We start from the raw sequence: 26,289 nt of genomic DNA on the forward strand, positions 1-26,289 counted from the left end.
ATAGTGCATTAGTGCATGGTTCTTTTTTTCAGATTTTTTAGGATTCTCAGCCAGCAGTTTGCTGCTCAAAAGTGCTAGTTTTTCCTGTGGTCTATTGTTTTCTCCTTATGGGAGGGAGATGTCTCATCCCACTAAGGATGGAAACTATTGTGCATCAATACAAGGATCTGTGTTTTTTTAATATATATATATATATATATATATATATATATATATATATATATATATATATATATATATAGGTTCACTTCAAAATCCTGAAAGCTTAAGATCCTAAATCTTAAAATCCTGAAAGCTCAAAATACTGAAAACCCATAATAATGAAAAACATACAGGACACCAACACTGACTGTATTGCAGCAGAAATACATACAGAAAAAAAGAAATGATAAACCATATCAGTCTAAACCAACTATAAGCAGTGGGGCAAGCCCCCTTGCACCCCCATGTGGGGGGGCTGCACCCCCCACCCCCCCACCATTTAAATAGATCAACTCCGAGATCGCACTTCACTACACTAAGATGAGTTATGTTGAGGTATAGTACATTAAAAGGGAACGTGACTAAGGTTACAACAGGCAGTCATGAAGCAGGTAATGGTATGTTTACCATTTTCTTCTGTGAAGTGCGATCTCAGAGTTGATATATTTAAGTAACAGGGGGTGTGGGGGGTGCAGGGGGGCTTGCCCCCTACTTATAATTATAGATGAGTAATACGTTTCTGTATATATTTCTGCTGCAATACAGTCAGTGTTGGTGTCCTGTATGTTTTTCAGTATTATGAGATTCAGTATTATGAGTTTTCAGTATTTTGAGCTTTCAGGATTTTGAGTTCAGGATTTTAAAATTCAGGATTTTGAGCTTTCAGGATTTTGAAGTGAACCCATATATATGTGTGTATATATATATATATATATATATATATATATATATATATATATATACATATATATATATATATATATATATATATATATATATATATATATATATATTTTGCAAGTTTATATATATGGATTACTGTAAAATATTCTCTTCCACTTTAGTTGACAGCAGGGGCAAGCCACCCTGTACCCCTCTCATGCCTCTTTCTATAGAATATTCCATCTCTGAGATAACATAATACCAGAGAAAGGGCATATTTCCCATGTCTGATATTATAGCAATCTGGAACTACCATTATCAACTACCTGTTCAGTCAACCAAATAGAGTAGGCAGAACAGGTGTTGACTAAACATGGATTGATGGATTTTAAAAGGACCCATCTATTCATCTGTCTATCTATCTATCTATCTATCTATCTATCTATCTATCTATCTATTAATACACTCTTATTTCCTTGTCGTAGCAAATTAGTAAAACAGAAAGATATATATATATATATATATATATATATATATATATATATATATATATATATATACACACACACATATGCACACACAGACACACACACACACACACACACACACACACACACACACACACACATATATACGCACGCACACACACACATGTATATATATATATATATATATATATATATATATATATATATATATATATATATATATATACAATATATACACACACACACACACACACACACACACACAAACAAAAAATTGCACTAAACCAAAGTGATCATAAATACGGCTTTCTTTTGATGTGCAGCACCACAAAACAGGAAATCAAGGTTTTACCCTAAATGGCAGCTTTATCTATCTATTTATCTGTGTTTTTTTTAATTTCTACATGTCTTTTGGGTTTCTAATACCATGACGGGAATTGACCCAATTCCTAAGTCAAAGTAGAATTAAAGTTCATGAAATTAGTATTGTTTCAGTCTTTGATGTCAGCCAAAAGTGCTCTTTGTAGTGCCCACAATGTGCCCAGCAATGACTCCTTCTGCAGTTCATATGAGGTTACATGTATTGGTAGCATATCTAAATATAACTGTAGATTCTTTTTTATAAGACCCATTGCTCCTACTACTATTGGAACTGTCTGGGTATCTTTCATCCATATTGCTCTTATTTCTTTCTGCAGATCCTGATATTTTATGACTTTGTGTCTATCTGTATGCAAGACACTGTAGTCATTGAGTGCAGCAATTTCAGTGAACAATGCTACTTTTGTCTTTTTTTCATGGACCACTATATCCAGTTTTCTAGCATCTATCTTTTGAACTGTTGGTAATGAGTGATCCCCTGTGATATAAACTTCATAATTTTCTATGATGCTTTGTGGCTCATGTTTCCAGTGTTTTTCAGTCACTTCAATCCCATAATGTTTGCACAATCCCATTACAACAGTCTTGCCACATTATTATGCCTTTCAGTATACAGTCCTTCTGCCATTAGTATGTCACAACCAGCGACGAGGTGTGTAACAGTTTCCATTTCTGTTTTACAATACCTACATTTGTCTGTTTCTCCCACATGTTCAATGGACTTTGTAAACCAGCATCTATGTAGCCCACTATCTTGGGCCGCCAATATTAACCTTCCATCTCTTGGTTTGAATTTGCCTCTCCTTAACCATTCCTGCATTTGTTCCTGATCAATATGAGGTTCTTACAGAAGTTTTCTATACCTGCAGCTATATTTATGCATTTTCCACATTTCTTGCCCTCTCATCTGGTCCTTCACCTTATATTCTTTCTTTTGTTTTTTGGCACATTCCGTTGCTGCCTGATTTGTGTCTACTTCTGGTTTGATTTCCATTCCTGCTTGATCCTGATATGCTTCTGCTAGATTAAGAAGGAAAGTCATCTTCGATTTATTCTCCTAATCTTTCAAAACTTTCACTTTGTTTGGGCCTTGTGAGGTCAGCAGATATGTGTGGAGTCTCATAATTGCAGATCTATACATGTAATCAATTTTAAGGAGGCCCATCCCTCCTTCGGAACAGGGAATATATAATGTTGGTATGCACTGATTTTTATAAATTATTTGGTCAGCATGAAGCATCCTTCCTGTTTTCATATCTAATCTATCCAACAAGTTTTGGGACCAGTCAAGCACTCCAAAAATATAAGTCAGGACAGAAAGAGAAAATTGGTTTATAGCTTGGATGTTGTTCCTAGATGTCAAGGCTGTTTTCAGGATTAATTTAAGTCTTCTAAAGTATTTTTTGCTAAGTTTTATTCACATTTGTTCATATTTTATTGTTGATCCTTCATCAATTCCCAAATATTTATATACTCCCTCTTGCTCAAGTTTTTTATATCACATTCTTGTCTCAAACTGGTGTTTTCCTGGTGCTGCAATTTTCCTGCTATAAAGGTTGCTTTTGCACATTTATCAAGACAAAATGACATTCTTATATCATCTGAAAAAGTTTTGACAACTTGCATTTGTACTTTCAGTTCCTCATCTGATGAGCTATATAGTTTTAAATCATCGACAAAGAGAAGATGAGGTCTTTACACTTTGTTGTTTTCTAGGAGCCAAAGTATAGCCATGGCCTAAGCTGTTAAGTAGACAGCTTAATGGGTTAAGGGTAAGGCAGAATAGCAGTGGTGACACAGAGTAACCCCGGAATATCCCCCATTGAATTTAATAATAATATAATAAGATTTGTCCTTTATCATGGCTTAATTGCAAAGTGGTCCACCACTGATTCATGGTCACTGCACTGCAGTCAGTCAGTGTAGGGTGTGTCTTATACATTGTTAAGCACTATTTTATCTATGAATGTGGGATACTATCAAATGCTTATTTGTAGTCAATCCATGCCATACTCAGATTCTTCCCTTTTTTACAGTTCTCCACTATGACTTTATTTAACAACAAATGATTCTTTGTTCCATATGACTTTCTTTTATTGCCCTTTTGTTCTAATGTCATATGGTATCAATTCCTGTGTATAGTTTATATGTCATTGGAAGGCAAGTTATCGGTCTATAGTTTTTAGGGTAGCTTGCAGGTTCACTCTTAAGTATGAGCATTGTTTTTCCTGTTGTAGCCAGGTTGGTGTCTGTTCAGGGTGCAGACATAAATAATTCTTATTCATAGCTAAATCTTTGTGCAAAGATGTTAATACTTTTAACCAGAAGTTAGGTACTGCGTATGGGCCTGGGGTTTTCCAATTGGAGGCCTTTTTTAACTTTGTTTCAATCTCTCTGGCTGTTACTTCATCCCATTTTATATCCTTTACCTTTAAAATTCTTATTCTTTCTTTTACGTCTTCTATCCATTTATTATCTTTGTTATGTTCCACAGGATCTTCATAAATACTTCTCCAAAATGTACCTATTTCTTTTTTTTGGTGATCTTTTAATTCCTTTTACCTTGTTTCCCAGTTCTTTGTAAAAAATTTTTGGGTCCTCAATAAATTGCTTATTTTGTAGTTTTCCATTATATTTATCTGTGTGTCTTCTACATTTTTCTGCTTGTGCGATAGTGCATGATAGATCCTGGTCTGTTCTAATACTGCATATTGCTTTTCTTACATCTATCTTTCTTATTATTTTTGTTGATCTGTTCTCTCTTCTATATTCTTCTAACAGTGACACTTCTTCTCTTAATTGCTTTATAGTTTTCTCTATTCGATACTTCCATGATGGTATTCGATTTTTCTACTTCCTTTCCCTCACTACCCTGTGTTCTTGAGTAGAAATTTATCAGTTATTAATTTAGCTGCACAGTAATAAATCCTGTTTACTTCTGTTATATCACATGGATTTCTATGGACAGTTCTATTTACTGTGTTCATTTATTTTATCAAACTTCTGACTTTTTGGGTTTTATTGACCTTCTGCAGTTTAACTGTGGTGGTGGTGCTGCGGTAGCGTTGTCGCCTCACAGTAAGACATTGTCATGTTCGATTCTCAACTAGAGCGTCTTCTGTGTGGAGACATGCGTGAATGGGCGTACCTTCGTTGAAGGTTGTGTGTCAGGGCCGGCAACTCGGCATGTAAAAATCTACTGCCAATCATTAGCGGACCGGAGTTCCGCTTTAGTGACCCCTAACCAGGAAAAGCCGAAAGACACAACAACAACATTGACCTTCTGAAGTTTATTTCTTTCATTGATCTTAATATGTCTATCTATCTCTTATTATATCAAGCAACTCTTCTCTTAGCTCATTTTCTTTTAAATTGAGGGCACATTTTTTTTATTTTCCATTTCCTGCATGCATTCTATATAAAGTTCTATAGCATCTTCCTGTGGCACCTTCTCTTCAGTTTCATCCTGTGCCATCCGTTGTTCTGTCATATGGGAACTCACTGGCCTATCACTACTCAACATTGACTGTGTCAGAGTTTCTACAGTTTCCTGTTCCTTCTTTTGCTGTCCAGCTTCAAGTGAATGTTTATACTGGTTTCTTGTGGAAGGCGCCAAAATATCTTCATATGGCACCTGACCAATTGCTTCCCATTCTACTGGTTTCCCCTTAATTTGGATATCCATTGCTCTATCCTGTTGTGGTACTTTCTGAATTAGATTTTCTACCATACCTCTCAACTGTACAGAGTTTTGCAGAATGTCCAGATTTGTGCCTCATATTTTTTGTCTGCTTCTCATACAAATTATGGTTTTCTAGCAAATTGTTGGTAAATCATTGAGAGTTGAGGTCAGAAAATATCTTCAGACATTTGAGTTTCAGACTTCATTCCCTTCAGAAAATTTATGCTAATGCAAAACCTGTTAGTCTATCAACTTTCTAAATTTGTAAGAGCAATATTTAAAAAGTGCCCCTATTTTCAGGCTTTTGTCACTCCATTATTTAGGACTTTGTACAGATTGTTTGCTCTAAGAGGTTGAGAGGTATGCCTTCTACACTGAATCCTTCATTTTGCAGGTACTCCATAACCTCAGTTTCTATTTCTTTAACTTCTCCATTACTAATCTCCTTTTCTACTTTTCCTCTTTGTCTTCTTATTTTTGTATTGTAAAGTTTTCCATATCTGGATTCCTTTGCCTGTATTTGTCTTCAAATATCTTTGGTGGGGCTCTTTTTGTATTGGTTATTTTGGTTTCTCCTTTGCATAAATATTACACCATATTAAATCTCTTTTTCTTTCCCATGTCCATATTTCTTCTTCAGATATCTCCTGATCTTCCTTCTTCTCCTTACTTTGTGGACTCACTCCTCTTGCTGTGATGTAACCTGTTTTAGACCTTCTACACCAAATCCTTCACTTTACAGGCACTCCATAACTTCAACTGCTATTTTTTTAACTTCTGCTTTACTAATTTTCTTTTCTACATTCCCTCTTTTCAATATTATTTTATTTATTGTGAAATTTTCCATATCTGGATGCCTTTGCCTGTATTTCACTTTGAATATCTTCCAGGCTGCCTTCTTTATATTAATTAATTTGGCTTTCTCCTTTGCATAAATATTGCATCATATCACATCTCTCTTTCTTTCCCATGTCCATATTTCTTTTCTACACTTTTTAAAAATCTCTAGGTTTTGTTGTTTATATTTTCGCACTTCCTCAGATGCTTCTTTTTCCAAACAGATCAATGTGTCTTGATCTATATAGCATTTTTCACAAATCGTTTGTATTAATGAATGCAAATTTTTATTTGAAGCTTCTGACAGTTTTTCTTGTGGAAGTATTTTTCTTTCCTCTAATTTCTCTCTTAATCATTTTGTATATCTTGTGTCTGGAAATTCTGGGCCTTTGTTATCCTCAGTATTCCACTTTATCGTCTTTATGGCTCCTCTTTGGCCTATCAGTTTTTGTGATTTTTGGGGACTACTATTTCCTTTTACAACAGGGGGCATCCTCCCCCTGGGCCTAGCCTAACCCCATTGTAGGAATGCTTCCATATTTTGAGGATTCTACACTGTCAACTTTTCCAGTCCTGGCACCAGTGTGCCTACCAGGATTGGACACTTTTTTATTCTGGGTCTTGTGCACCCAGCTATCTTTTTTTTTTTTAATTTTTAACCTACCTCTGTCCATGATATATACTATATAAATACAGTCTATATATCAGTGTTATCTTGGTGAGATTTTGTGAAAAACAGGGTCCACCTTGTGAAGGTACTCACCAAGACTTGAGGATGAATTCAGTTTCAACAATACTACTCTCCTTTGCTTGCTGACTTATAATTTCTCCATTCGAATTTATCTATCTATATATATTTATATATGTATATGTATGTTTATACATACAACTATTTATGAACAATCAAACATCTAACCTCTGCTGAAAGCAAACATTATTAATAACAGGGTCATCAATAAACAATCATACATATTTGACAGTGTATAAAAAGTGTATAAGAACATAAGTTCAGTTGTTGTTGTTGTGTCTTTCGGCTTTTCCCGGTTAGGGGTCACCACAGCGGAACTCCGGTCCACTAATGACTGGCAGTTGATTTTTACATGCTGAGTTGCCAGCCCTAATGCACAGCCTTCAATGAAGGTATGCCCATTCATGCATGTCTCCACGCAGAAGACGCTCTAGCTGAGAGTCGAACCGGTCAGTGTCTTACTGTGAGGCGACAACGCTACTGCAGCACCACCAAAGTTCTTCATACTATCATTATTTAGTGGGTGCTCAATCATTGACATACTAAACTTAGATTTTTTTACTTCTACGTTGTATCTTCTTGCAATGTAGTCATGTCAATTCAACATTAATAATTCATTAAAAATAACGAGTCATCGCAATGGTTACATGATATCATGTTAGTCTCTGCACTGCCCTAATCTGTAGAAGTTTACCCATCAGTTAAATGGGCATTAAACGAGAGTAACATAGTCAAAAATTTAGATAAATGAATCTAATTTCATTTGTTCATAGGAGATTACTAGGCTAATGGCTTAAGACCCCTTACAAGCCTAGTCATTATTTCCAGAATTTTACCTGATTTTCAATCCATAATGGCTAGAGAATGGCTTAGGTTTGTACCTATACTTCTGAGTATTTTAAAGACTGCCCCTGTCCATAACGGACATGGGAGCTACCACAGGAGTGAATTTATGATTCCACACTCATTGATCCCAACTTGGTTTGAAGACGATAAGGGAAGTACTCTGCTTTATATGCATTAGGAATCTCTGAGACATATATTTGCCTCTCCGGCATATTTGGCTCATGTCACAGACCAGGTTTAGATCCCTAGATTGGGTGACCTTCATGCAGTTTGTCTTGTGAATGTGTAACGGTTACATCAGGGTTCGATTTGTGAATGCTTTGTATGCTAAGCATAAATCACCCCTTAATAGTCAGTAGGAGACAGAGTAAAGGGATAGGGCTTTTAGTCTGTCCACATAGGACATACTTATACTCTGTACTTTTTAAGGAACCTCTGAGGCCACTCCAACTGTAGCAAGTGCCTAGTCAAGTACATATCAAAAGATGCATTATACTATATTATTGGTCTGATGAGGGCTGAGTACAGTGGGACTATAACTTCCTTGGATCTGGATGCCATGCCTTTACTTATAAGCTGTGCTACATAGAAGGACTTTCTCATCACCAAGGACAAATGGAGGTCAAAGTTAAGGCTGCTATCTATCTTTGTACCTAGATCTCTCACCTTTGAGTCCAGTCTTAGGGATGTGCTATTAATGTTATCATTTACAGGGGTATTTGACTTCCTAAAGAGTATGAGTATGCATTTTTTGGATTTAGTTTTAGGCCATGGCTCTGGCACTAATTATTTGTCTGAGTCAGACCCTTCTGAAGGATATCTACATCACTGGGAGATTCAAAGATTGCCCCCCCCCCACACACACACACACACTTGCAATCGGCAGGAAATGTAGTCAGCCAATCTATTCCAAACAGGAGAAGTCCTAGCACTGGGCCCTGTGGAACACCACTAGTGTTGCTCGTCCCTCTACATTTAGAAGACAGGCAGTAGGGGTAGTTTGCTTACGATGCTTTATTATATAAAAGCACATCAGGATGGATAGCAGCATCAATAAATATAAACAAACTGATTCACAAATAGAGCTTACACACATTTATGCTTACATCTCAACAACTAACTACAAAATGGCACTCTGTCCCTGCACGTGCTCAGTAATCAATACACTTAGTATATGCCGACAGGAGGTTTCTTAAATAGATATGTACACTGATCTACAGCTAGTAACTGGCCTTTTGGTGTACCTGGATCCATGTACACTAGCAACATGTGTCCTGTCTGTGAGCCTTTTGGCTATCCATCTGGTGATATGGGGATTTATGCCCAGTTTTCTGAGTTTATGTATAATACCTGAGTGGGGAATTACATCAATTGCCTTAGCTAAGACAAGGTAAGCATTCTCTACATTGTTGGGTGTTGCTGTTAAAACTGTGGACATAACTGAAAAATGCCTTATGATTATCTTTAGTTTGATAGGCTATTTTTGCCTCAAAATTTGCTTTTGAAGACTTGAATCATCCCCTGATTTGCTTGTTTAAACTAATGAGGGAGTTTTTGCTATGTTGTACACATTCTCTCTTACTTCTAGATGGGATTTCCTTTCTTTTGTTGTACAACCTATTTATACCAGGGGTCCACCAGGGTGGCTTGTTTTTGCTGATTGTCCTAGAGTTATTTTAGTCTGGCACTGCCATTTCTATGCAGTTGTTTATATGGTCATACATGTTTTTTGTGTATGTCTCCTCATAGGTTTCTGTGTTTTCTGGGTTGGGGGGAGCTTAGAGACTAGCTATGCCATTACTTAATAGGAGGTAGTTTGCCTTAGAAAAGTTCTTAAAGGTTTTGGGGTTAGGTAGAGTTATAGTTTTATATTTATTTCAAAGGAGACTGCTTTTTGATCTCATCTAACCAGTGAAGATGTCACACTCGGGGAGAGGGTGAGTACCTGGTCTAGTGGGGTGCAGACTAGCTGCTCTAGGGCTTTGATACAATCTAAAAATCTTTGAGCCTGCATGTTAGTGGTCATGTATGCTTCCCAGTTAATGGAGGGGTAGTTGCAATTACCCATGAATATAGTAGTGGGATGAATGGTAAGTGACTCTAATAACTTCAGGTATAATGTATGGGCTTCCTGGTTCATGGAGGGAAACCTATAGCTAGCATGTTTTGAAACATGAGGAGAATAAATCTAAGATGATTTCCCTGCTTAGTCTAGCAGAAGCATATTGATGTCAAGCGGGAATGGAAATTAAACCAGAAGTAGATAAAAATCAGGCAGCAACTGAATATGCCAAAAAAAAATTAATAATATAAGGTGAAGGATCAGATGAGAAGGCAAGGGAATTTGGAAAATGCATAAATATAGTTCCAAGTATAGAAAACTCCTGGAAGAACCTTATGTTGATCAGGACTGAACTCAGGAATGGTTAAGGAAAGGCAAATTCAAACCAAAAGATGAAAGGTTAATATTGGTGTCCCAAGATAGAGGGCTATGTACAAGTTGGTTTACAAAGTCCAATGAACATGTGGGAGAAAGACAAATCTAGGTTTTGTAAAATATAACTGGAAACAGTCACACACCTTGTTGCTGGTTGTGACATACTAATGGCAGAAGGACTGTATACTGAAAGGCATAATAATGTGGCAAGACTGTTGCACTGGGGATTGTGCAAACATTATGGTATTGAAGTGGCTGAAAAACACTGAAAACATGAGCCACATAGCATCACATAAAATGATGAAGTCTGCATCACATGGGATCACCCATTACCAACAGTCTAAAATAACTGATGCGAGAAAACCAGATACAGTGGTCCCATGAAAAGAAGACAAAAGTAGCATTGATCACTGAAATTGCTACACCCAGTGACTACAATGTCTTGCATACAGAGGTTTATAGGTTCATAGGTTGGTACTGGGCTATCAGCCCTAGGGCCTATACAAGCCTAGCCCTGACAATTGCCTGGATATTTCTTCCCAGAATATTTACTTTCCTGGTTCCCTATCTAGCAGGGCAACTGACGTGATCCCCGGGGTGAATTTCCTATCTCCCATTCAATCATCAAGGTTCTTTTGAAAAGGGCCAAAGAGGCTCTCTACTTGACATGTATGGGCAGTCTATTCCAGAGTATGGGGTGTCTCAGGGTCAGCATATTTTGTTCATTGTGATGATCAAGTTTAGATCCCTGGAGTGTGTGGCTCTGAGGGATTGTGATTTCTCTAAGTGTAGCATGTCCAGCAGCTCTGGGTTTGACATGGCCTTGTATGTTAAACAGAGATTGTCTCTGAGTAGGTGATATGCGACAGAGTATAGCTGGAGTTTTTTAAGATGGTCAGCATAGGACATCTGCTTTAGGCCTATGATTCTTTTAGTGAGGTATTTCTGTGGCCTTTCCAGCTGTTGCAGATGTCTTGTGAGGTACATACCAAATGGGATGTTGTACTCTATAATGGGTCTAATGAGGGATGAGTACAGTGGGACAATGACCTCCTTTTTTCTGGATGAAAAGCCCTTAGTGATGAGGTTTGCCACATAGAAGGATTTTCTGACTGTTGTGGTGATGTGGTTATCAAAGGTGAGACTACTGTACACCAGTGTCCCTAAGTCCCTTATCACACATTTGGTGTTTAGTGTACTGCCACTTATGTGGTAATTCATGGGTACATGTTTCTTCTCAAAGAGGATAACTATACATTTCTTGGCATTGAGCTTGTGCCCATGGTTCTGGCACCAAGCATTTGTTTCTGTAAGGCCCTTTTGTAGAATATCCACATAATTTGGGGATTCAGTAATGGCTCCCAGTTTGCAGTCATCTGCGAACTTTGTTAGCCAGAGTCCCTTAATGTGGCCTGTACTTAAGAGAAGTAGATGCCAAACAAGAATGGTCGCATGACTGAACCCTGAGGTACTTCACTTGTCACTTGTCTGGAGCTGGATTTGGAGTTGGCTACTTTTAAAGTGTGGGTTCTGTCAGTAAGCCAGTTGGCAACCCATCGAGTGACGTAGGGATTAATGCCCAGCTTAGTAAGTTTATCTATGATTCCAGAGTGGGGGATGGTGTAGAAGGCCTTGCTGAGGTCTAGATAGGCTGTGTGGACTGCCTTACCCTCGTCCATGGCTCTGGAGACTGATTCGAAGAAGTCAATCAGGTTGAGGAGACAAGATCGGCCCTTCATGAAACCAAAATGGGTGGGGTCTAGTCTTTGAAGGTTGCCAATGTCTTTGTTTATATAAGTTCCATGATAATGCGTTCCATGGCTTTGCAGATCAGGCTTGTCAGACTGATGTGATGATAGTTCCCAGGATCCAAGGTGGTTCCCCCCTTTTGGAGTGGGATAACTGTAGCTGTGCGCCACTCATTGGACATGAAGCCTGAGGTGAGTCTATGATTAAACATGACACTTAGGTGAGGTGCCAGTTAATTTGGGAGTTCATGTAGTACACAGCCCAGGATGTCATCTGGTCCCATGGATGCTGTATTCTTTGCTTTGTAGAGTGCGTTTTTTACCTGTGTTTCCGTGATTACTGGAATTTGGCAATCTTTTGGCATTGAGATGGGCCCTTTAGGGGGTGAGAGGGGAGTGAAGTTGGCACTGAATCAATCTGCCAGGACATTGGGAATATCCTTGGGATCAGTATATTTAATGCCATTCTGTTGCAGCTCAGAGCAGATCTGAGCATTGCCATTTAGATTCTTGACATAAGTATAGAATGCCTTGTGGTTGTCCTTGGAATCTTTGGCAATTTTATTTTCGTAACTAGCTTTGGAGGATTTTATGAGGGATCTCAGCTTCGTACTGAAGCTCGTAAGGGAGTGTTTTGCATCCTGGAATTTTCCTCTTTTCTGCAACAGTTTCTTCCTTTTGTTGTAAAGTTTGTTTATGGCAGGGGACCACCAGATTGGCTTTCTTTTTTTGGAGGAGAGCATCTTGGTTCTATTTGGGATGACACGATTCATGCATGAGTGGATGTGCTCGTACAGTGCCTTAGTGTAGGATTCAGCAGTCGAACTTTCCTTTCCCGTCTGCATGGGTGTCATGAAGTTTGTCACTTCTGACTTGAGTAGCATGAAGTTGGCTTTGCAGAAGTTTTTTATGGAGGTTTCCCTACTGGGGGGTGAGGTGGGATGTGGTTGTCAAGGGTGATTAGCTTATGGTCAGACCTGCATAAAATATCAGGATTTGCAGGCAGAAACAAGAGTAATGTGGAAGAAAGATACCCAGACAGTTCCAATAGTAGTAGTAGGAGCAACGGGTCTTATAAAAGAAAAAAATTTACAATTGTACTTAGATATGTTGCCAATACATGTAACTCTGTATGACTTGCAGAAGGAGTCATTACTGGGCACATTGCGGGTGCTACAATGAGCACTTCTGGCTGACATCAAAGATTGAAACAATACTAATTTCATGGACTTTAATCATACTTTGACTTATGAATTGGGTACATTCTTGTCATAGTATTAGAAACCCAAAAGACTTGGAGAAATTAAAAAAAAGCTAGCAATGATATGGTAATGGATTTTTCCTGTGGTTAGTTGGACTTGGAGTAGCTCAAGCATGTCATATTGTTTGACCAGTCTTGAGGTCTGATTATCCTTTACTGTATGTAGATGGATACAACTCCACCTTTTGCCTTTTCATGTACAGTGGGGAATCGGAACGTGTAAAAAATGTTATAGACATGCACTGCCAGGGTGCTTTCTGTGGTTTTGAACCATGTTTCAGTAACTGCACAGATGTCAGTATTCTCCAAGGTGATGAGTGCCTCCAGGGAGTGTTAAGACTCCTAGCACTGAGTAATACCTTTATCCTATCCTGGGTAGATTTTGCTCTGTTGGAAGCTTTGCCTGTTTGGCACTGCATAAAAAGGTACTACAGGGTGGATAATGTTTTGGCCAATATCTGAAAGCCTAGTGGTGACAGGTGCAGACCATCCCTGGCAAAGCAGCTTGACCTATCAACTATGTTCACCCAAGCTGACAAATATTGGACCCCTTTGGAAAGACACCATTAGCTAAGCCAATTGTTATAGTCAGTCATTTTCTGTTGGCATAGTGGCATCATCCTTAGAGACAGTAGAATGCTGCTCAATGCAATGCTAGGTTCATACTTGCCTGTGACACATATTCTGAGAACTCAATCATGTATCTCTTCATATAGTTCAGGGAGGTACATCATATGGCCATTTACTCCTACATGTACTATAACTGAGTCATACTGGTACTTGGTGTTTAGTGACCTGAGTGCTTGCATGACCTGGTGAATCCTGTCCCCTGACAGGCAACCAATTGTAACCTTCTTATCCAGCCTGGTAAGACGGACATCATTGTGTCTCACAATGGAGTCTCCTATGACCAAAATATTGGATTGTGTGGTGTTATGCCTTATGGGCTTGGTAGTTGAGAAACAATGAGATGTGGTTTTATGTGCTGTGGTGGGAGTTGTCTTGTTTGTGTGCATGCAAAGTTTTTGAGGACTGTCTGAGAGGCCTTTGAAGTTTGGGTAAATTACATGTGACATCTCTGCATATGTGGATATATGTGTCTAGCCCTTTGTAAGTGCAGCGTGTGTTGTGCATGGGTTGCTGACAACCTGTTTGGCATTTTTTATGTCTGTATGTGAGAGTTTTGCCTCCAGTGACATTGTGTAACTACATCTCTCACATACTGTATTCACTTGTTTCAGAATTAAATGATTGTCAGTGTACATATGGCAATTGCTATATTGCTTCAGGATGCATGTCTACCAAGCTAGATGCAGAGATAGCATGAAAGTGCATATCCATGGTTGCAGGTCCTTAATATGTGTTTTACAAGGGAAAAGAATGGGGGACATTTGCAACTGGATGAGGGATAGGTGCTTACTTAGTGAAATCTACAGCTAACCTATTTGGTGATGCAGTCCAGAATACAAATCAGTTGTTCTTTGAGCAGTGACAGTTATGAGTGCTTTAGTAATATAATCTAGAGCTAACTAAATGTGGCAATGCTGCTTGGCATGCAAACTACTTGCTCCTTGAATAGCGCTGCACTGTGGAAAATTTCAAAGGTAGTTTTTATAGGGAAAGAACAGCTTCTAGTGATTGAGTATATACAGGGCACCACTAATCGCTGCTGCATGAAGCAAATGTGAGCCTTATATAGAAGTAGAAAAAAAACACGTTTTAAACTAGGTATGCCAACAGCCATCAGCTAAGCACACAATAAGCTTTCTACCAGCAGTTCCCAGTTCAGATAGGTGAAATCAGCCATCTCCTGCCACAAGAGAGTGGACTTGAATCCTCTTAATGTAAAATGACTGGTTTGGAGCCCAAGTGTTGTGGAACCACAAAAATAGATGCCTAAACGAACTGAAAATGGCGGATACAATGTATTTAGAGTACTACAATTGCAAAGCAGCCCATACAGCAGCGGAAAATTGCAAGTTAAAACTCTAAGCAAGTGCAGGAAAAGCGATAAATAGCACAGAAATCATTGAGAATGCAAAGAAAGCAAGCAATACAAGTGCAAAACAATACTTAATTTTGTTTTTCTTGCCAAGGATAGCATCAGAGGCTAACAAAATCTTTCAAATTCTCTGGCATCTTTGCAAAATGATGAGCAGCTCTGGACAAGGCAAGACTCACACAAATGCAAGACTTATTTACAAGCAGAAAAAAGTAGGTTTTAAACTAGGTATGCCCACAGGCCAATCAGGCTTGCACACAATAAAGGAAATATTAGAGCTCTTTCAGAAACTTTAGCTTAATGCGTTAATGGGGGGTGGAGTAGACAAGGAACGCAACTTTAAGTAGGTAAAAGATAAACAGAATATAAAGTTACTAAAGCACAAACTGGAGCAGAGACAATTCTCTTACTATTGACCTTCTATTACAGTTTAAGGCACCAGACTATTCACAAATTTATCAACAACGCTGTTTATGGAAAAAATGCAATAATAAACTACTAAGTTTCAAAATCTTGCAGGAGTACATAGTTCTGCCACAATTGTGAATTAAACTACAATACTATGGGCCAGCATGCTTTAAAATACAAACAAATAGCTTTTACAAGTAATTCTTCTTGTGGAAATAGAAGTGCAGAATAATGGAGAAAAACAATTATCCCACAACTGCTGATAAAAATACAAGACTAAGGTCCCAGAACAAACTTAAAAATACAAACAAATGGAACAGAGCAGAAAAGTACAAAGTGTTGTTAACACACAGGTCACTAAATGCAACTCAAATATTTAAGCAGAATTGAAATAATTTAAATAATTTAATTCTCTTTCCATCTTTTTTTTTTTTGAAAAACTAGTTATTCACTGTTCCACACCTCTCCAAATCTTGGATTGTTTTAAAGATTTTCTTATATCAACATTTTATGTATTACAGAATTTACTCAATCAAATAATGGCAGACTAATCCAAGGACAAATGCACATGGATGTTTTCTTTGAAAATCAAATTCATCAATAGCTGCTGCGATTAATTTACTTGAGTATAATGTTTGGTTACCATTTGGCTGTAAGATTTGTGTTTATTAAAGCAATATTCACTATTTATGACTATGGATTATTAATTCTAAAGGCTAGTCTGTGTTATGCTGATGTTGTATGCATCCATGTAAATACCTTTAACCACTGACAAGATATTTATCTTTTTGGTTTATTACTCACAAAACCTTCCACTACAAGGTATTCTGGTGGCTAAAAATGTCTAAGAATAAAAGAGTTACTATTAGTATTAAAATCCATAAAAGCAAACCAATGGACTTTCCAAGTTCACCATTATGTCCTCAGAATACAAAATTAGTAAAAAAAGCAAATTGCAGAAATTCATTCCCAAATTAATGGTTGCAAAAGCTCTATACATAGCTTCACATGCATTATTAGACTTGATTGCAACTGCTCAGAAAAAAAATATCTCCATTGTGTACTGTGATATGCAGGTTGTAAAATAATGTTATAGAACTCAAACTGGGAATGTGTGGTGGAGTAGCCCTCAGATGCAACAGGTGAATGCAGGGGTTGGGGCTACCAAGGGGTAAGTCATAAATGAAAAAACAAAACAGTGAAATCAGTAAATGTCACAACCCCAGATGGCACCCTTAGGTTCTGCACTGGCCCTAACCTTAGAACTGAGATAGTCTGGGGTCAGTAGGACAGGCTGGTAGACCTGGCAATGGATAGGGAACTGGGGTAGTCAGAAAAAGTAAAGTGGGGGGGGATGCACTATTACTTATGTAAAAACATTTCAGTGAGTTTGAAATGAGACTGTCACATTTGGAAGATAATCTCAGTCGTGAGCAGGACAACTGAATTACTTAAAGCTGGAACCTTGTCTTTAGAAGGGAGGTTTCATCCAGGCAACATAATTCACAGCATAGAAGAAGAGTATACATAGCAATGCAAGTAAGCAATCAATTATATTTCATGCAGATTGCAGGCTGGGCCTTGGGTCTGCCAAAGTGTGTGATCAATTGAGCTTGTAAACCACTGCACCCTCCTTACCTTCCTGGCCTTCCACTCCATATATCATATAACAGCAGATGCATTCAAAGTAAGAATGGTGGCTAAAAGGAAGAGAATTATCAGATAGTATACATGTAGGTTCGATTCTCAGCTAGAGCGTCTTCTGCGTGGAGACATGCGTGAATGGGCGAAACTTCATTGAAGGTTGTGTGTCAGGGCTGGTAACTCGGCACATAAAAATCAACTACCAATCATTAGTGGACCGGAGTTCCGCTGTGGTGACCCCTAACCGGGAAAAGCCGAAAGACACAAACAAACAAACATGTAAGTTAAAAGTGGGATCTGACTCACCATACAATGTATAACTTAAGAAAATAAAAATGGCCACCTATATCAAGAAATGAATTTAGAAAGACATACAATTTAAATTGACATACCCTGTAACAGTGGAATTTATATGGAATGGTTCAGATTATTAAGCAGAACATATTGATAAGCACTCAAAAGCTAGTTACGAAAATAAAATTGCCAAAGGTTCCAAAGACAACCACAAGGCATTCTATAGTTATGTCAAGAATCTAAATGGCAATGCTCAGATCTGCTCTGAGCTGCAACAGATTGGCATTAAATATACTGATCCCAAGGATATTGCCAATATCCTGGCAGATCAATTTAGTGCCAACTTCAACCCCCTCTCACCCCCTAAAGGGCCCATCTCAATACCAAAAGATTGCCAAATTCCGGTAATCACGGCCACACAAGTAGAAACTGCACTCTCAAAAGCTAAGAATACAGCATCCATGGGACCAGATGACATCCCAGGCTATGTACTACATGAACTACAAAATGAACTGGCACCTCACCTAAGTGTCATGTTTAATCATAGCCTCATCTCAGGCTTCGTGCCCACTGAGTGGTGCACAGCTATAGTTATCCCGCACCACAAGGGAGGATTCGCCTTGGATCCCAGGAACTACCGTCCCATCAGTCTGACAAACCTGATCTGCATGGGCATGGAACGCATTATCATGGAACTTATAAACAAAGACATTGGCAACCTTCAAACACTGGACCCCACCCAGTTTGGGTTTGCGAAGGGCCGATCTTCTCTCCTGAATCTGATTGTCTTCTCCGAATCAGTCTCCAGAGCTGTGGATGAGGGTAAGGTGGTCCACACAGCCTATCTGGACCTTGCCAAGGCCTTCAACACCATCCCCCACTCTGGAATCATAGATAAACTTACTAAGCTGGGCATAAATCCCTACATCACTTGATGGATTGCCAACTGGCTTACTGACAGATCCCAGACTGTAAAAGTAGCCGCCTCCAAATCCAGCTCCAGACAAGTGACAAGTGGAGTACCTCAGGGTTCAGTCCTGGGACCACTCTTGTTTGGCATTTACTTCTCTGAAGTACAGGCCAACACTAAGGGACTCTGGCTAACAAAGTTTGCAGATGACTGCAAACTGGGAGCCATTATTGAATCCCCAAATGATGTGGATATTCTACAAAAGGGCCTTACAGAAACAGATGCCTGGTGCCAGAGCCATGGGCTCAAGCTTAATACCAAGAAATGTATAGTTATCCCCTTTGGAAAAAAACATGTACCATGAATTACCACATAGGTGGCAGGACACTAAACATCGAAAGTGTGATGAAAGACTTAGGGACACAGGTGGACAGTAGTCTCACTTTCGATAACCATATCACCACAACAGTCAGGAAATCCTTCTATGTGGCACACCTCATCACTAAGGGCTTTTCATCCAGAAAAAAAGGAGGTCATTGTCCCACTGTACTCAACCCTCATTAGACCCATTATAGAGTACAATTCCCCATTTGGTATGTACCTCACAAGACATCTGCAACAGCTGGAAAGGCCACAGAAATACCTCACTAAAGGAATCACAGGCCAAAAGCAGATGCCATATGCTGACTGACTAAAAAAACTCCAGCTATACTCTGTGGCATATCGTCTACTCAGAGGTGATCTCTGCTTAACATACAAAGCCATGTCAAACCTTGCACTGTTGGACATGCTCCACTTAAAGAAATCCCAATCCATCAGAGCCACATGCTCCAGGGATCTAAACTTTGTCATCACAATGAACAAAACATGCTGGAGGGATAGGTTCCTGACCCAGAGACTCCCCATACTCTGGAATAGACTGCCCATACATGTCAAGCAGAGCTCCTCATTGGCCCTCTTCAAAAGGAACCTTGATGATTGGATAGAAGATAGGAAATTCACCCCAGGGATCATGTCAGTCGCTCTGCTAGACAGGGGTCCAGAGAAGTAAATATTGTGGGAAGAAATATCCAGGGAATTGTTATGGCTAGGCTTGCATAGGCCCTAGGGCCAATAGCCTAGTACCAACCTATGAACCTATGAACCTATGGTTTAGATTCACATCCAGATTGTAGTCTCTCCCCTAAGGGCAGACTTAATTTTGCAAATTGACCATATTTTTTAAATGTCTGCTTTATTCCTATTGCCTACTGACAATCAAAACTTCTGCTGTTGACTGGTCCACTAATTCTCCTTAAGGTGAAAGCAGATAGCAGGAAACCATCATCCAAGCTGCCATCAGGGTTTTTTTCTTATAGAGTAAATCCCTACCCTCACTGGAGTTGTCATATGCACTTTCTTGTACTGGGACTTGCTATGCCTTGTTCTGCTCACATTTCTGTGCATGTCCCAGGATACACACTGGCAGAAGATTACTGCATTACTGCAACTTGACAGAACTAAATGCATGTTCATGTTCTCTGAGCTACATGTTGCACTAGTGCTTTTACTGAGGGGAGTCAGCATTGCAATAATACAGATCACTCACCTAAGTCCGGGATTGTCAATCAGCATTAGCCACTCATTTCCAACCCCCTGTTTGGCTCCTCTAGCTCTCAGGCTGTGAATCAAATGCAGATGGTTCGGGTCAAAGTCAAAGTTTTATCCAGCTATACCAGAGAGCTTATCTACAAGCATTAGGAAATTAGAACTTGTTTTGGAGTATATTACACTCCAGTCATGAGATAGAAAGTAATATATCTCACCAATGAGTTTTGCAGGTGCCCTGAATTCAAAATCAGCCAGATACAAAAAAAAATAGAAATATATATATATATATATATATATATATATATATATATATATATATATATATATATATATATATATATATGTATATATATAGAGACAGAGAGAGAGAGAGAGTTTCTGTGATTAATGATCACTAAGCAGTGAAGTAAATGCAAAAATAACATTTTTGCTCATGTGAATAATATAAAATACCTGCTATGTGCAAGATTGGTAACATTTGGTTCCCACAAACTCTCTTATGTTTTCTTTTAATTTACAGCATAGCCTGATTTGCCATTTATTCCATAAAATAACAATTCCTTTCTCTGAACCTGTTCTGTTAGTAATACTGGGGTTCATTCCCCATTAATGCTCCTTATTAACTCACTCAAGCCTAAACACCTGTTTTTGTATACTTCCAGTTCACACACATACCTCCTTATGGAGCCCATAACATTTTTTGGGTCTGGCTTCATTAACTAAGTGACTTACCAGCTAATAATAAGCAGTATTACAAGGGGCAATGAATTATTAACAAAATGACACTAAGATTGTTAATGTAGGATATCCTGCAGTGAAGAAATCAATCTCTGTTTGCCCCCTATTATTCATATTTTCATATTTATGTACATATTTTCATAACTGAGTGACCTATACTTTATTACTGTGTACAGCATGAAACATCAATGTAGAAGACAAGACAATTCAATAAAAATTTTGTTTGCTAGTAATTACAAAAATTAGCAATATATCCATATGTACTTAATACTTAAAAAAACGAGACTTTCAAACTGTTGAAAGACATTAGTAGAAACCTTTGATGTTGTTGAAGAAAACTGTCTTTAATATTTGTACTGTACTTTGCACATCTTAAGAAATATTTACTATTATTTGTTTTGCTAATTATATAATTAAACGTGTTTTAATATTTCTGTAAATATCTCAATAAACATGCACTTATAGAGGAAATTTGTTGTGATGTGAAAGCTTAATGTCTAGTTAACAAAAATATTCTAATAATATATATATCAAGGTTGTATAATTTTTCAAGATATGAAAATTTGTTTATAAAAGTTTAGAAAATATTACTTGGGGATTCTGTGCATTAAAATATATTACAGTATTTATGGAAAAGACTATGAATGCACTGACTAATGTCACTGTAAAGAATATTTCTTACTGAAAACATTGCCATTTGTATAGTTTTAATGTATATTTTTTGTTTTTCACAGAGCATTAGCATTTGTTTATGTTATGCTTGCTAAGTTCTTTTTTCAGAATATGCTCTGAAATGCAAGATGTGTGTAGGCTGCTACAGGTGTTACCATTCATATCGCATAGGGGTTAATGAGGTAAGCTAGTATATAAACATATAATGAGGGTTAAAGGAGGGGTGCAGCAGTCTGTCTTACAAACAGTATGGTTCTACTCACAGACAGATGCTGAAGCTTGGTGCCTGGCTTAGCTGAAAAAAGAACTCCTTTGGGGGGGGGGGGGCAGGTGGAAGTTTTGAATCTCCTGAGCCGGAGACGCATGTATGTGAAGGCTTCATAACTGAGAGGGAGCTTTGAACTGTTTTTCACTCACTCACTGAATTGTCTTTGTCTCATGAGTGCTCCTCTCAACTGAGATGTGTGTGTGTGTGTGTGTGTGTGTGTGTGTGTGCGTGCGTGCATGTGCGTGTGCATGTGTGTGTGTGTGTGTGTGTGTGTGTGTGTGTGTTTTCCTGCATTCAATATGGATGCCCTTCAGGATGATGACTTTTGGATTAATTGCCCTTGATGACTGTAAACTGAATGAATACAGAAAATGTAGGCCAGGTAAATCACTGTGGATTACATCTAATCAGTAATACCAATCATTGGAATGTCATATTCAATGATCAAAAAATACCTATTTTATCTACCACAGGAGCACTGTCTGGAGAAGTGACTTGCTCAGAGTCACACAGTAGGCAAATGGAGATAGGAAGCACCAAACCATGTACCCTTGATTACAGAAAACAGTTCATTAAGAGCTTAGAGCCTTAATCCAGTATACTAACTGCCAGATCTTCCTTAACTTCTCCCTTTTCTGATAAATCACTGAGGGTAACAGCTGGTCAATAGTCATTCATGTTTTATAGTTTTTCAGAAAATACATTTCAGGTTAATTGGAGTTGTGCCATTAAGAAACTGTTTCCTGTTGTCAAAAGTACAAAATTTGAATCTTTCCACCTCTATTTGCCTTTCTGTGTGCATTTGAGCAAGTCACCTAGACAATGCTCCTGGATCATTCTTGATAAGGGACCATTTTTAAAATGAGTTCACCTGTTTAGCAAATAGATAAAAGAAAATAGTATTTAAAATGGTGCTTTTGTCCCCTCATTATGCTTGGCTTTGTCCAGAATTCTTGAGCAAAGATGATCAAATGCATTTTTGTCTATTCCTTTTAAAATGTATAGCTTTCTGACAAATTGGCTTGGATTGCAGTAATTAAATTATGACAGGCATGAATTTCAGACTTTGCATCCTTCAGAAAATGCCTTCTATTATAAAGTTATTCTAGCAACTTTCTATGTAAATAAGAAATACATTAAAAATATGTTCCTGATTTTTTGATCTTTGAATCAGATTTGAGGTATTAAGTTGATAGGGCAGAGGGGTTTGCAATGGGCTCTAACGTATAGTTTGCATGACTGTATTAATTTATTTGTTCTCATCAGATATCTGCAAGTGGTTATAGCTGATGGTTGCATATGTATAAATATTTGGTTCCTGTATTCCACAGCAGTTATGGAGTACAGGAAGGATCGTATTTTAGTAAACAGGATCATCATCGTATGAAACATGTTCTTTGGGTACGAGTCTTGGTTTCCTTACTTTGTTGACATTGACAATGGGCCGGATTCACGATGGCTTGTACGGAGTCTACGAGTAGAGTAAGACTCCATGCAGCCATCATGTCCAACGAGCGATCCACAAACAGCCTGTAGGGGCGTGTAAGAGAGCTCCTAACACGTCTCCTACACGGGGAGGGCTGTGATATGCAAATTACCTCACTTGCAGCCGAAAGGCATGCAAATGAGGTAAATTTGTGATCCAGGAAGCAGAAACCTGTCCGAGTAGGAGACGTGTTAGCTGCAGAAATGTACTCAGTTGACAACTGAGTACCGTTCTACAAATAGCACAATGGAGCCTTGTCAGCTCTAAATAAAGGTTGCATATGGTTGAGGAAGCATGCCAATGGCCAAATATATGGCCATTGGAAATTTTCCCTGATGCAAAATTAAAATAAAAATATTTTTTTTTCGGCGATTTCTGATGTTTAAGCGTAGCACAGCGCCGCGCAAATGGGGTGCGCTATAAAAATAATAAAATAAGGCAATAAAAGCCACAAACATGGAATTTATGAAAATTGTCAAATTTCAATGTAAGGGAATAGCAGGCTGAAGACAACATGGCCACTGAGTAGGGGTTGCTAAGGGGAGAAGCCCAGTCTAAGACATGTAACCAAGCATTAGTAGGCAATCCTATGTAAATGAGTGTTAGGATAGTGAATCACACTTTTACATAGCAAATGAGCACAGTCAGTGGAGTGTAGGAGTAGGATATGGGGAAGAACAGAGTAGGAGATAGGTGACATCACAAGGGAGGTATGTATGAAAGTAGTGCAGCTCATTGGAGGACAGTGGCATCTGTTAGGTGTCAGTTAGACATCATGGAAAGAGGTGTGTCAACAGGTAGGCCAGGGAAAGCCAAGAAATGGAAGGTGTATACTGTGGATAACACCACAGTTTCTTGCTGAGCGGGTATGCGCACGTGTGCGTGCCTGTAAGCTCGAGTAAGACAGAGTGCGCGCGTGGAAGTGTGAGTGTGTGTGTTTAAGCTGGAGTAAGCATGTATAAGGCTGTTGGAAGACGTGTAAACTTGTTTGCGCTGGTGTGCATGTGTTTTAGCCCGAATAAGCAATTTTTAGTCCGTCTAAGCATGTATGCACTTGTGTGAGCTGCTGTGAGCGTGTTTGCGCATGTATGTGCGTCGCTCCCTCTGAGGAAACAGAAAGGGAAAAGGAAGCACAAGAAATAGCAGGAAGCTACCAGGTGATACTAGTAGAGCTAGCAGGTGAAAACAATCCAAATCAAACAATAACACAGGCAGAGCACTAGCCTAGCCCAGCCCAGCACTTAAAACTCTGCAAACAACAGTGCAGTTTGTTTCTCACAAGAGACACTGAAACACTGGAGTATGCAACTAGAAGTGAAAACTGAAAAAGCTTCACTCAGACAAAAAATGCTAGGGGCTGCCATTGCTGTTATAAGACGACATATGCAACATGCTGAGGGTGGTGACAATGCAAATGCTGCCGGACAACCCACAGTGAGGAGACAGAGAAGAATGTACAGGCCCAGGGTCACCTACCAGGGGTTACATGAGCTGGAGATAGTGGAGCACTATAGAGTGGACAGAGACCTCCTGCAGCAAATTGTGGAGCTGTGCAGGCCACGCCTCACACACAGAACCAACAGAGGGGAACCCATCCCAGTGGAAACCAAAGTATGTGTTGGCCTAAGAATACTAGCAACAGGTACCTTTCAGAGACCAACTGGTGATATGATGGGGATATCACAGGCATCAGCATCCAGGGTACTGCACCAGTTCCTGGATGCCATGTCAGCACATGTCAGTGATCATGTATATTTACCCAATTCCCGTGAGGTATTGGCCAGCAATATGCGTCTCTTCCAGCAAACAGCAGAATACCCTGAGGTAGTGGGTACAATAGGCTGCATGCATATATGCATCAAAGCACCAGCCGGTGAGCGGGGTAGGGCCTACATCAACTGCAAGGGCTTCCCCTCCATCAACTGCCAGGTCATGTGTGATGTGTGTGCTGGCTGCCCTGGAAGCTACCATGATTCCAATATCTGGCATCTGACACAGCTGTACCAGACATTTGCCAATGTGGACATCCCACATGGTCACTTAGTGGGGGATGCTGACTATGCACTGGAGCCATGGCTGATGACACCCATCAGAAATGCACACACACCTGAACAAGAATGCCATAATGAGGCACACGCACAAACACGAAATGTAATTGAGTGTGTGTTTGGGTTGCTCAAGTCACAGTTCCGGTGCCTGGACACATCTGGTGGAGCCTTGCAATACTCACCAACTACATGTACCCAAATTGTAATGGTATGTGCTATGCTACATAATATGGTCCTGCGAAAACAGCTGCAACAGGACCAGCATAGGCCTGGGCCAAACAGCCCCCCACCAGTGCCAAGGCCATCACAGGCAGAGCGTGACTCAGAGGAGGAACAACCTGAGCCTGCCCCAGTAGGCAGACGGAGGCGTGCCCAGTATGCCTTGGCCTTGGCAAAGAGGCAATGCATAGCACATACACTGGCTCAGTAGGAACCCTGGAAATTATACCTCTCTCTGACTCGCACATATAGTAAAAGGGATGCCTAAGTTGACACTACCTGTTTCCAAACATGTATAGGGAGTGCAGTATGCGTATCCAACATAGGCAGCCCTGCAGCACCACCTGAGGCATGATTGCCATGTGTTAAGCAATGTAAGGTAGTGCTAAACAGCATTTACCACCATGTTGTATATGCAAACTTGATGACCTTCAGTAGCATCCTACCCTCACCAAACATGAGGCCACAATATGAAGACAAGATGATCAATTACAACAATTGGCTTAAGTATTGGTGTCAGTGAAAGGGGATTCAATGCCTCTCAGCCTGGGATGAGATGGTCGACAAGGCATGATGCTTTGCTAGGGATGGATTTCACCTATCACCTGTGGCCTATTGGATATTGCCAAAGGCTCACCCCCATAGTGCCTTTTCTAGGTAAGGCTCAAAACACAAACCCAAGTCCATAGGTATCACAAGGGATAAGAAAGTATAAGTA

Source organism: Protopterus annectens, chromosome 4.part0 (genome assembly GCF_019279795.1).
Source record: "Protopterus annectens isolate FY-2018-M chromosome 4.part0, PAN1.0, whole genome shotgun sequence".
Classification (NCBI taxonomy): domain Eukaryota; kingdom Metazoa; phylum Chordata; order Ceratodontiformes; family Protopteridae; genus Protopterus; species Protopterus annectens.